This window comes from Leiobunum rupestre, chromosome 11 (assembly GCF_980474605.1).
Source record: "Leiobunum rupestre chromosome 11, qqLeiRupe1.1.hap1, whole genome shotgun sequence".
NCBI lineage: Eukaryota > Metazoa > Arthropoda > Arachnida > Opiliones > Sclerosomatidae > Leiobunum > Leiobunum rupestre.
This window is the reverse complement of record NC_143394.1, coordinates 10,124,953-10,135,735: the sequence shown is the minus strand read 5'-3', so window position 1 is coordinate 10,135,735 and position 10,783 is coordinate 10,124,953. Positions and strand designations below refer to the sequence as shown.

General features: G+C 33.7%; 1 long non-coding RNA gene across 1 annotated transcript; it reads left to right on the top strand.

Moving 5' to 3' along the window:
- The first annotated feature begins 6,622 nt into the window (after positions 1-6,622).
- LOC149921291 (uncharacterized) lies at positions 6,623-9,893 on the top strand. The gene is made up of 3 exons (XR_016477462.1): positions 6,623-6,965; positions 9,162-9,271; positions 9,651-9,893. It is a non-coding gene; the product is annotated as an uncharacterized LOC149921291 (long non-coding RNA).
- The last annotated feature ends 890 nt before the right edge of the window (positions 9,894-10,783 follow it).

Genomic DNA, 10,783 nt, shown 5'->3' with positions numbered 1-10,783 from the left:
TCCGCACCCCCACAGGGGAAATCAGCGCACGCGCGCCGCCCGGGCTACGGCGAGGTGGAGAGGGCTTCGTATATCAACATATTGTGTTCAGGCCAACTTGTTCACTATGCAATATTGTTTTACTAGTCACTATATAATCTCTGAGTTTTACGCGCACTGTGATTTTCGCAACTTACCATTAATTTATTAGCATATCTGTATAATGTATATAAACAAGGTATTTCACAAGGCGTCGGTTAACTCGTTTAAATGGAATTATTTTTAAACTTCATTTTAATATCATTAGCGTGTAAGTGGTGCATATACCCAAAATTGAACCGCAAGTTCAGATATGCAAATACATAGAAAATACTATAAAAACATCTTAACTCTACTGTTAATACATCAAAAAAATTCCGATATTCAAATATTTCAAAATACTCAATTAATGTACTAAGTTACGTTTAAAAAGAACCTTTCGTAAACATGAATTCATCCAATTGTTAAACATAGATTCCAGATTAGATGGTGTATGTATGATGTGTAAGACTCTTGTCAGTAAGATGAATTCTGCTTTTAATATGATAAAATACATTTGGACTATACAAATATAGTTTTCGCACTTTAAATTTAAATATAGACTATTTTACCATTCTCGAGTATCTTGCATATTGAAATTGTTACGCATACAGGGTTACCATTTAATTTTGGAATAGATCACCAAGCTAAAAATATAAAAATTGATAAAAACTTACATGGCTACGTCCTCATCCGAGAACAGCGGAGATGGACTTCTAGTGGACTTGGTTGGATACAAAAAAGCACAGAGTTGTGATGTCTTAGGGACCAAATCCCTGGGTTTTTATACCCAAAAGGACCACCATACACACTAGGACCCCCATACACACCTTGCCCCCCCCCTACGTAGGGCCATTTGGGATGTAAAAACAAAAATCTATGAGAACCCCGCGTAGTTTAAACTGAAATAGTTAAGAGGTTCTATTCCCGCTACTAGTTTATGGGCCTCCATAAAATTCTACGCGCAAAAAAAAATTTTTGGTGGGAACACTCGTTTGTTATAACCATTTTAGCGCTAAGAATCCACACCTGATGTAAAAAGTTGGGGGCCACTTTTTCAATTTATTCGCCATGGTCTCTATAAATCATAGAATGTCGTAGAAAAATAAACCGTTTTTATAATACACTCGGCTCTTTTTTACCAAAACGACACTTTTAGCTAGCAAGGGGGGACACCCGCTGTGTCTATTTTACGTACGTGGCTAAGGGCAATTCACTACCTTTTGTCCCTTAGGGGGGGGGTTATTCCGTAAGTTGGATAGCTTTGCTCGTAGTAAAAGTGTTTGAAAATAATGTTACAAGGGGAAAGTGTTTGTCGGTGAAAATAGTTATGAATAGATACACAAAAGGCTCGACCCATTGAACTACTTGGATTTATTACATAACACCGCCAAAGATTCCACTCGCACGCTGAGAAAAGTGTTTGACAGCGACGGATAGGGCTTTGACAAGTGGTTGAGCAATAATGAGGGACCCATTGACCTATAGGTAAGTAGGCCAATTACTCGCGTTTATATCTACTGGCTGTTTGCATAACATCATGTCAGATGATTCCACCACCCCTACCTAATATGGACGCTAAAGGGGGGGGGGGATCCTCCAACTATCGATAAATCATTTGACCTATTGTCTACCCTTTACCGGGACTTGTAGAATTTCTATCTCTTTGGTTTACCAATATGGGCGTCGCTATACACATAACACCGCAAAATTTGACTAATCGCGTGAGTCATTGAGTCAACCAATTACGTCATCCTGATTACGTCATCAAATTATTATCGCTTTATATAAGACATTCATCCCCGTCATCCATCGGCAGTACACTACAAACGGTTTCTCGAGCATCATGTCTAAACGAAGCTGTGTAGATAACGTTCCAGGGCTTACTAAAATGTCTAAATTTGACCAGACTCAGCGGAAAATTAACCCTCGGTATTCACTTTCATCCGAGCTTTTCGTTACTACGGGTTTTACGTCTGAGCTCGATATATCTGTAGCTCTATGCAATAAAATCTCACACCAGGTCTTTGAAATGTCTTCGCGCGCCTGGGACGATTTATACGGGCACTGGGAACAAATAAGTGATCCACAAAGGCTCTCCTTTCGATCACCGTTCCCGCTATATGATGCGCTAGTGACCGCCGCCATGTCTGATCAAAAAGAATTATCCTTGCAAAGTACGATATCAGAATCGTCGGTCGTAATCAAAGCGCCTGAAACTCGAGAATTGGACAGACTCAAATATTTCATTAATTCGCACATTCAACTCCTTAAAGTGAACCAAAAACTCTTTGAATTAATGGGTTACGTTATAACCGATAATTATCGTAAAATTTACGAAATATTGTATAAAGAACCATGCGCACCAAACAATTTATTTCTATCGGTTGAACATGAAAGGTATGATACCGTTGTACGCTACGCGTCCAATTCCGTAACAGCATTTAAAATTATTGAAGATTTTAAAATATGTTTTGTATATTTAACTTTTACAATTTGTTCGCTATGGTATGTACAAACCATAAATATATTAAAAATAAATTGTTTTATCTTTAAGCGTTTTTTTTTTCATCCGCATAATGGACTGTAACTTTGAATGTCATGTATAAATAAAAACTTATAATTTGTTTACACTCTGCTCTTTTTTCCAAAACACTTTTAGCGAGGACGCCCGCTATTTTACGCTACCCTTTTACACTCTTAGGCCCCCCCCCCCCATATAAGATGGAAAGTAAATAATGGTTTGGAGGCGGAAAAGTGTTTGTCGGCGAAAACCCATTGAACTATTTATTACCACCTCGAAAGACAGGTGCCCTAGGCCAGACATTCACTATGACGGATAGGTTTTGACGGACCTATTTAACTACTCGGGTTTATCGCTGTTTGCATAACATCGTGTCAGCTGATTCCACACCACCTACCGAATAGCGACAGGGGGAGATCATCTAACCTATTGACCTGCCGAAAATGGGGGGTGATGCTTACCACCTAGGTTTTATGAAGGGTTATAACATCGTTCATCGTCTAACCTATTGACCTCGTAAATCAGCTAACCTTTTGACCCCGCCGAAAATGTGCGCAAAATGGGGGGCTATCGGTATACCCATGGGGGGACTGCTTACCCCCAAAGGGGGACTGTTTACCCCAAAGGGGGACTGTTTCACCCCCCCGCGGGACCTCATATCGGTATACACACCCACTTATCTTTTTGGCAGTAAGAATAATGCCGCTAGGCATCCACAATACTGAATCTTGGGCATGAAAATCTCTTAAAATAAAGTCTTAAATTTTTTAGCGACCCGACTATTGAATCTCCTGCGCTTGGCTGTATTAATATTAGCCGTAGGAAATGACGCTGACCCCTCAAGGTATATTTGCAAAATTTTACCTAAATAGGGTTTTGTCAAATACTTTTTTTAGAAATCTACAAAAATTGGACAAATTGACCAACATTGGGTAAAAAGACCAAAATTGGGTAAAATGATAAAACGTGGGTAAAATTATCAAATTTCGTCTAAATGACAAAAATTTGATATAATTGTGTTAAAATAACTAATCGACTCGGCTAATACCCAAGGAACCACGCTAGGCCTAAGTCATCGAGCGACTTTTAAAGCCTTTTTAATTCAGGTGGCCGGGTTACAATGCGTAGGAGGGTGGTGGCAAGCCCTTCAAGCCACGCGAGCCAACAGCACCCTACACTAACTATTACCGTTAACCTCAACAAGTTTTTATGGAAGGGGAAACCGAAGACCTCGGGGGAAAACCCCTTAAACCAGAAGGAGTTTTTCCAAGTTTTCACCCAGTGCCACAAGTTGGGATCGAACCCGGCTCCTCTTGCTGCGAGGCGAGAGTGCTAACCACTCCGCCACCCCACCTAATTTCGGATACAATTGGGTAAAATGATAAATTTTTGGGTAAAAAGACAAAATTTGGGTAAAACAGCCAAAAACCTGGTTAAAAATGTTTAAAATTGAAAAAATTATAGAAATTTGGTTAAACAACCGGAATTTGGGTTAAATAAAAGAAATTGACTAGAATCGTGTTGAACTAATTGTATTGACTAAAATGAACAAAATTGGATACAAAAAGCAGTATTTACTTAAAATAAATAAGTTTCGACTACAATCGTCTTAAATCAATTGAAATTGACTAAAATAAATCTGTCAAACTACCAAAAGTAGATAAACTGAAGAAAACCTACAAAATAAGGGAAAGTAAAAACTTATCGATTTCGTTGTAATTTCGTAAACACTAATTAATAACGAAAACTGCTATAACTTAATGATTTTTTCGTTAAAAACGTCCCTTTCGTTCTCATCCAAATTACCCAAATTTACAAATTGCAAAAAAATTGTCTCTCTCTAGCGAGTCAAATGTCTGAATGTCTGTAACGCTGTTTCTCAGAAACTACCCCACCTATTGTAATGAAATTTCACACACCTAAAGATCTAGGCGGCTTTGACAAGGCTTCATTTTCATGGATTTTGGCGGTAAACGAGGATAAATACATTGTTTAAAAAAATATACTTTTCTTACATCGATGATTGTTATTAGATCGATGAAATCATGAATAGAATGATTTAATTATAATTACTACTTGAAAATGGCCAGTTTATCTACTTTTGTTCCTTCATCACTTTTGGTAGTTTGACAGTTTTATTTGAGTCAATTTCAATGGATTTAAGACGATTGTAGTTGAAATTTTTTTATTTTAAGTAAATACTGCTCTTTTTTTCCAATTTCATTCATTTTAGTCAATACAATTAGTTCAACACGATTCTAGTCAATTTCATTTATTTTACCCAAATTCCGGTTGTTTAACCAAATTTCTTTCATTTTTTTCAATTTTAACCATTTTTAACCACGTTTTCGGTTGCTTTACCCAAATTTTGTCTTTTAACCCAAAATTTTATCATTTTACCCAATTGTATCCGAAATTAGTTGTTTTAACACAATTATACTAAATTCTTGTCATTTGGACGAATTTTGATTATTTTACCCAAATTTTATCATTTTACCCAATTTTGGTCAATTTATCCAATTTTTGACGATTTAAAAAAATTATTCAACAATACCCTATTAAGGTAAAATTTTGCAAATATTCCTTTATTAATCAAATTCATTGAAATTTTCTCAATTTTACCAAATTTTGTCTTTTCACCCAAATTTGTCTTTTTACCCAAAATTTATCATTTTACCCAATTTTAGCAGATATTAGTTGTTTTAACACAATTTCACCCAATCTTTGTTATTTGGATGAATTTTGATTATATTACCCAATTTTGGTCTTTTTACCCAATTTCGGTCAATTTATACAATTTTCGACGATTTAAAATAATTATTCAACAATACCCTATTAAGGTAAAATTTTGCTAATATTCCTTTATTTATCAAATTCATTGAAATTTTCTCAATTTTACCCAAACTTGATGAATTTTACCCAAAATAGTTCAAATTTAGCATTTTAGTTGAGATTTTAAAATTTTATTTAATTAATTTTTTTTCGACACATCCTTTTTTCAATGCAGATTTTTTCATTTGAAGTTGTCAAAAACATTTTCGGTTACCATAGCAAAACAGAAGCTCCCCCCCCCCCGGATCGGCGCCGCTAAGAGTCAGGATTTCTGAAATTTACACAGTTTCAAAGTTGCCGTGTTTAAATAACAAAACGCTTTGTGGTTACCAACGGTTTTCAACTTTAAATTCTAACGGCCGGAAATATATTTTAACACGATTCTACTTTTAGTTGGAAAGTTCTTTATCGCAATTTTTAAAGTTTTTCCTTGGAGCTCTATGTTAACTTAGCAATATTTAAACGAAAGGGTTTATGTAAATTACCGTTATATCATAAGAAACACAATAACCATAAGTATGGCACTGAACAACGTCATTTAAAAATATCTCTGTCGCGGGGTGATGGCAAAAATCGGACGCTTTGAAACCAGGAATTAGTCGAAAAAAATAACGGTTATGGCAGAGCTAACAGTCCTTACTTAGGATTTCGGGATTTATTTGGCCATTGTAAAGAGATATTATCAATAAATAACTTAACGTTGGGATAATAGGAAATATAATGGTTATAATTAATATTTTACTTTTATTTATAGTAAGTGTTGAATGAAATCATTGTTTATACAAATTAATTTTGTCTCATTGTTTAATTTGGATTAATTTAGTACACGGACACCACGGACTGCCTTTCAATTTGTTTTAAAAAGAAATCTTTATTTCAAAAATAAATTTAAAAGAATACGATGAAAATTCAAATAACAATACTGTCTTTAATATTATTATTTTTAAATAATATTTTTTTTTAATTACAAGGAATTTTAATAATAATAATTTTTAATAATTTCTATTATTGAGTATCTGATGCTAATTTTCGGAGCTTTTGAACTAAGAGTTTCAACACGAAAGCGTCTACGAATATATAATTCATGAACGACAGGTTTTGAATTTTAATTTATGACAACGTATTTTTTAATTGTATTAAAGTCATAACTTTGGCGTAAATTTTAATATGTAGGCGCGTAAGCCATCGGTATCAAGTATTCGTTACTTAGAAGTAATTGCGTCTGTAGCCTGTATGAACCGCATCTTTTTCAAGGTTGTCAGGTTGTAGGGGAAAGATGAACTTTCGTAGTAAGAGTAGTCCAGGCGTTTCCCCGAATTAAGCTGTTTGCGCGAACAGTAACGCGAACGCCCAGTCTCAATTTCATTCTACGTAAAGTCAACGTCAGTAAAGATCACTAAACTCGAACGTGAAGCATCTCTGCGAGGTAAAGGAAACTCAGCATGTCAACTACACGATTCGCGGCTTCGCGATAAAAAGGCGCGTAGGACACGGAAGAGAACATTACTTGTTTGGAAATTGCCGGAGTTTGCTTCCTTCAAATTTCTTTCTAGTAAGAATTTGCCTAATTATTTTAATAAACGTTTTTGGTAAGATAACCAAACAATCCTTTAAGGGTTCCGTTTCTGATTTATTTTACAAACATTCAAAATCCTGGGAAATAAATTTTAAATAATGTTAATTAATAAATAAGAGTATTAAAGTAATTTAATACAATACCATATTTCAAAATCAAAGAATTGCACTTGATATTACCATAACAAGTTATCTGATTTTTCCGCGACCCTTTAATTTTCACGCACAGTGGTGTTCCTTGATTAAGGAGATCTATTTGAAATTTTAAACTATTTACGGAATGGATTAACACATAGCGAGATTGAGATCAATATTATTTGTAGTCATTTGCTTAAAGTTAATGTTGTATGAACTCCACCAACAAAAGTGCAATGTTGTTGATCACATCTTTTTTCTCCCTTTTCAATCCCCATTGTCATAAGAACCAAGACCACCCCGAGAAACTGAGCTTTTAGAGATGTTAGGCAGGACGCTCTCGGCGTTTGAGCGACAGGAGTATTTAGACGTCCTGAAATTATTTTCTTTAAAATCAGTGAAGGTTGTTTTTATTTACGAAGTGTAACGTTAAAATTAAGCACCTATGGACTGTAATCCAACGATGATGAAATAAGCGATTAGTAGATTAGTCCATTATAAAAAGGGATAAAAAAGCTAAACCCTAAGCAAATTTGAACTACAATCAGTATATAGACCATTCTTTTAAATTTGCAACACGTGCTACAAGAGTCGGTACATAATCATTTTCATACAAAACAGTGTTAATGAATGTACTTCTCCGATCTAAAAAACAGATAAATTTTAAGGAAGCTACGAGAATTTGTTAGTTTCTTTCGAAAATCTCATCTTTTTCAATCCATTGCCTGAAGCCTTTAACCGCCGTGGTTGTATTGATTATTGGAAAATGCAAACGCTGAAGAAGGAATTATATGATACTTTTTAGATAAATAATATTAAATTGAACTATGTTTAAGTAAAAATAATGCTTTTGCAAGGAAATTATTGATATATTACGGTATTTCTTAATCTGCACCTGTCACGTATTCAACTTACACAAAATTATTAACTCTTAATGGAATTGAAATTGATTATAAAAAGCGAAATATTTCTAAGACATAACAAAATATTTAATTCATAACGTGGTTAAGCTAATTAAGTGGAACAATTAAGCCGGGTTAATTTTTCAGGAGTTCAAAACATCGGCTTACTGCTAGATATCTAACAAACATTAAATTTTCGATTTTGACCAATTGATTTCCCCAGCATTCAATGGTTGACAGAGTTTTGGATAAAATTTGAATTTTAATCGGCCGAATTTGAACCAATAACTTTTGATTCGTATTACTTTTCTGTTTTATTTGTAAGGACACAATGTGACCAAGAGCGTGAAGGGTTTATTTTTTGCTGTTCACAAGATTATAATATACATATATATTAAACTTATTCGTTAGATTGCTGTTTAGCTAACCGCATCCGGTGTATTATTTGAGTTATGATTAACGTGAAATTTCAAAATGGCCAATGGAAGCACTAAAATCACGAAATTCAAGCTTAAATTTACCCAATTTCGAGCAAAACGTTTTTTTAGTATTAAATGTAACTGCGTGAGTGGTAGTTACCGTATCTTTATGGCGCCATCTGCCATTCTTGACATAAAATCTCCAATTAAATTTAATTAAACTTCACTAGTTTGAGGCAGCTCACCAAAGTATTTATGAAGCTGACATACAAAAAGAAATTAAAATTGTAAGTTTGAGGTTGCGTAACTTACCATCATACTCCAACACCTCAATTTTGTCGAGTCATGATAATTTCTGGCTAATCATTTTCTTTTTACCTTATTTGTACGTTCAGAAATATTAAATTCAAAATATTAGCGCTCTTAAAACCCTTTCATTAAAAAAATCGATTTGAAAGTAATAAAAGTGGCTGCTCATAAATGAAGTAATAATCAAGCAGATGCTCATAAATGTTTTAAGGAAACTAAAGATGTTTAATATGTAAGAGTTTTTGAACATATTATAAGAAGGTTCTTAATTGTGTATTTAAACTTTATTTACTTTAATCTAATGACGCTGCTTAAAAATACAAAGAGCTAAGCTTTTCAGAGTAAAATGACAAATTGACTTATTCTTGTATTAATATGTTTTCTAATAAAACGTTTTTGATTATTAAGGTTACATTCCGGTGAACTGTACGACATCATGGGCTCAAAACGTTTAGTTGTTTTCTTGGCGTTGACGCTCTGCGCTGTCCTTGAAATTGGAGCAGTCGAAATGCGAGCAAGTAAGAAGTGAATTAAACGAGTGATCACGGATTTTTACGTGCGTAAAGAAAATAACATTATGACGCGCGCTAGTGGAAAACAAGCTTAACAATGAACTTAGCTTTTCCGTAGCAACAATTTTCTGGTTATCATAAGGGTATTTTAAAGAAACATTATTTTTTCAAAATCATATTTAATCCAATTTAACATAAAAGTAGGAAATAGGTTAATTAAGAGTGCTCTAGTTTAGTATCTTTCGTTTCGACACGCAAACCAAGAGTGATCGGGCTCGAGATCAATGACGTGAGATAAGGATTTGAACCATCAAATGCTACCCGGAATCTTGCGGATTATAAAACAATGGCGTAAAAAGAATAAAAAGAAATTGAATATTTTCAGATTGTAGGGGCATAGAAACAATTTGCAACGAGGAAACAAAATGGATTTTGCTTTAAAGTTTATGCTGGGGTATTTAATGACTCTGCTTGCGTTTGCAGCTGCACAACAAACGATGACTGCAAAACATTCAAAAATAAAAAAGGACGAGCTAGTAAATGCATTAGCTTCAATGGAAAAAAATTCTGCGTTTGAATGTATGAAGAAAATATATTATAATTAAATTTAACTTATACTTGAATGTGATAGCACTCTTTTTGTAATAATTAAAAATTCCAATTTAATTTAAAGGAAATATAAACAACTCATTCTTTGTGGAACACCCCCGTCACAAAATATAATATAATAAGAATAAAAAAGAATAACAACAAAAATAAAATAATAATAATAAAAAGAATTTATCCTGGGGTGTATTAACTACTCGACACGGTACTCAATGATATTTAACCATCAAAAGCGTCCTCCAAAAAATTGTTATCCCGGTGCTATTCCAAACAGTAGATTATTTTTTATTTTAATTATAAATATTACAAATGCTATTACATTAAGCAAATTTTCAATATCAATAGAACAAAAAACCAACTTTAGACCCAAAACATTATTAAATTATCAAAGCAACAAAATGAGAAATTCAAAATACAAAATTTTAATTTTTTAGAACGCTCACGAAACGTAAAATATACGTGCAAGAAACTATTTTATAGAGAAAAACCAACCCATGGCACTATAGGTCTTAAGCAATCAAATTTATATGAAAAAACGGCTTATAACGCACACAAAAAACATAACTGAATAGTGAAGGCTAAACAACAGCGTATATCTCAAAATATAAAACCAACGAAACCACATTAATGAAACGCAAACTAAATTACGAAGTTACGAGTAAAGTAAGCAAAACGAAAAAAGCGCTTTGTACACCACTTGAAATTGTATTCATAAATGACCCTTAACGGTTCAAAAAAACCGATAAACAATTTAAAACTAACTAAGTTCTACCCTTTAACCCTCTTATCTATTCTGACTGCGCTAAAACAAGATTTGACCTTTAAAATTTCATACGTAAAATAATTTAAGATTTTAAAAACTATTAATATACTCTTCCGCTTCAATGAGCAGTAACATGTAATGGTGATTCT